Source organism: Grammomys surdaster, unplaced genomic scaffold (genome assembly GCF_004785775.1).
Source record: "Grammomys surdaster isolate TR1022 unplaced genomic scaffold, NIH_TR_1.0 125408, whole genome shotgun sequence".
Classification (NCBI taxonomy): Eukaryota; Metazoa; Chordata; class Mammalia; order Rodentia; family Muridae; genus Grammomys; species Grammomys surdaster.
Genome location: NW_021620278.1, coordinates 1192437 through 1195968, shown reverse-complemented (window position 1 = coordinate 1195968; position 3532 = coordinate 1192437).

Genomic DNA, 3532 nt, shown 5'->3' with positions numbered 1-3532 from the left:
GAAAAAGCTACCAAGGTGAACTCTCAATTCTGAACATCTATGCCCCAAATGCAAGGGCACCTACATACATAAAAGAAACTTTACTAAAGCTCAAAACACACATTACACCTCACACAATAATAGTGGGGGATTTCAACACCCCACTCTCAGCAATGGACAGATCATGGAAACAGAAACTAAACCGAGACACTTTGACATTAACAGAAGTTATGAACCGAATGGACTTAACAGACATCTATAGAACATTTTATCCTAAAACAAAAGAATATACCTTTTTCTCAGCACCTCATGGGACCTTCTCCAAAATAGACCATATAATTGGTCACAAAACAAGCCTCTACAGATACAAAAAGATTGAAATAATCCCTTGCCTCTTATCAGATCACCATGGAATAAGACTGGTCTTTAATAATGACAAAACCAATGGAAAACCCATGTGCACATGGAAACTGAACAACTCTCTACTCAATGATGACTTGGTCAAGGAAGAAATAAAGAAAGAAATTAAAGACTTTTTAGATTTCAATGAAAATGAGGACACATCATACCAAAACTTGTGGGACTCCATGAAGGCAGTGCTAAGAGGAAAACTCATAGCTCTAAGTGCCTACAAAAAGAAACTGGAAAGAGCACACACTAACAAGTTGACTGCACAACTAAAAGCCCTAGAACAAAAAGAAGCAAATACACCCAGGAGGAGTAGAAGGCAGGAAATAATCAAACTCAGGGCTGAAATCAACCAAATAGAAACTGAAAGAACAATACAAAATATCAATAAAACCAGGAGTTGGTTCTTTGAGAAAATCAACAAGATAGATAAACCGTTAGCCAGATTAACCAGAGGGCACAGAGAGAGTATCCAAATTAATAAAATCAGAACTGAAAAGGGAGACATAACAACAGAAACTGAAGAAATTAAAAAAATCATCAGATCCTACTACAAAGGCCTATACTCAACAAAACTGGAAAACCTGGATGAAATGGACAATTTCCTAGACAGATACCAGGTACCAAAATTAAACCAGGAGCAGATAAACCATCTAAATAGTCCCATAACCCCTCAGGAAATAGCAGCAGTCATTAAAAGTCTCCCCACTAAAAAAAGCCCAGGACCAGATGGTTTTAGTGCTGAATTCTATCAGACCTTCAAGGAAGACCTAATACCAATTCTCTTCAAACTATTCCACAAAATAGAGACAGAAGGAACACTACCCAATTCGTTCTATGAAGCTACAATTACACTCATTCCCAAACCCCACAAGGACCCGACAAAGAAAGAGAACTTCAGACCAATCTCCCTTATGAACATCGATGCAAAAATACTCAATAAAATTCTAGCAAACCGAATCCAAGACCACATCAAAACAATCATCCATCATGATCAAGTAGGTTTTATCCCAGGAATGCAGGGATGGTTCAATATTCGGAAATCCATCAATGTAATCCACTATATAAACAAACTTAAAGAAAAAAAACATATGATTATCTCACTAGATGCTGAGAAAGCATTTGACAAAATTCAACATCCCTTCATGATAAAAGTCTTGGAAAGATCAGGAATTCAAGGCCCCTACCTAAACATAGTAAAAGCAATTTACAGCAAACCAGTAGCCAACATCAATCTAAATGGAGAGAAACTTGAAGCAATCCCACTAAGATCAGGGACTAGACAAGGCTGCCCACTCTCCCCCTACCTATTCAATATAGTACTGGAAGTCTTAGCCAGAGCAATTAGACAACAAAAAGAAGTCAAAGGGATACAAATAGGAAAGGAAGAAGTCAAAATATCGCTATTTGCAGATGATATGATAGTATACTTAAGTGACCCCCAAACTGCCACCAGAGAACTCCTAAACCTGATAAACAACTTCAGCAAAGTGGCTGGTTATAAAATCAACTCAAACAAATCAGTAGCCTTCCTCTACATGAAAGATAAACAGACTGAAAAAGAAATTAGGGAAATGACACCCTTCACAATAGTTGCAAATAATATAAAATACCTTGGTGTGAATCTAACCAAGCAAGTGAAAGACCTGTATGACAAGAACTTCAAGTCTCTGAAGAAAGAAATTGAAGAAGATCTCAGAAGATGGAAAGATCTCCCATGCTCATGGATTGGCAGGATTAATATAATAAAAATGGCCATCTTGCCAAAAGCAATCTACAGATTCAATGCAATCCCCATTAAAATCCCAACTCAATTCTTCACAGAGTTAGAAAAGGAAATTCTCAAATTCATATGGAATAACAAAAAACCTAGGATAGCGAAAACTATTCTCAACAATAAAAGAACTTCGGGAGGAATCACCATCCCTGACCTCAAGCTGTACTACAGAGCAATAGTGATAAAAACTACCTGGTATTGGTACAGAGACTGGCAGGAAGATCAATGGAATAGAATTGAAGACCCAGAAATGAACCCACACTCCTATGGTCACTTGATCTTTGACAAAGGAGCTAAAACTATCCAGTGGAAAAAGGACAGCATTTTCAACAAATGGTGCTGGTTCAACTGGAGGACAACATGTAGAAGAATGAAAATTGATCCATTCTTATCCCCTTGTACAAAGCTCAAATCTAAGTGGATAAAGGACCTCCACATAAAACCAGATACACTGAAACTAATAGAAGAGAAGGTGGGGAAAAGCCTCGAATACTTGGGCACAGGGGAAAAGTTCCTGAACAGAACTCCAATGGCATATGCTCTAAGATCGAGAATTGACAAATGGGACTTCATAAAATTGCAAAGTTTCTGTAAGGCAAAGGACACTGTCAATAGGACAAAACGACAACCAACAAATTGGGAAAAGATCTTTACCAATCCTTCATCTGATAGAGGGCTAATATCCAATATATACAAAGAACTCAAGAAATTAGACTCCAGGCAACCAAATTACCCTATTAAAAAATGGGGTATAGAGCTTAACAAAGAATTTTCAACAGAAGAAACTCGAATGGCCGAGAAGCACCTAAAGAAATGCTCGGCATCCTTAGTCGTCAGGGAAATGCAAATCAAAACAACCCTGAGATTCCATCTCATACCAGTCAGAATGGCTAAGATTAAAAACTCAGGTGATAGTAGATGCTGGCGAGGGTGTGGAGAAAGAGGAACACTCCTCCATTGTTGGTGGGACTGCAAGATGGTGCAACCACTTTGGAAATCAGTGTGGCGGTTCCTCAGAAAATTGGACATAGCATTACCCGAGGATCCAGCTATACCACTCCTAGGCATATACCCAGAAGGTGCTCGAACATATAATAAGGACATATGCTCAACTATGTTCATAGCAGCCTTATTTATAATAGCCAGGAGCTGGAAAGAACCCAGATGTCCTTCAACTGAGGACTGGATTAAAAAAATGTGGTATATTTACACAATGGAGTATTACTCAGCTATTAAAAACAATGAATTTGAGAGGTTCCTAGGTAAATGGATGGAACTAGAAATTATCATACTGAGTGAGGTAAGCCAATCACAAAAGAACACACATGGTATTCACTCACTGATTATTGGATATTAGCCCAGAACCTT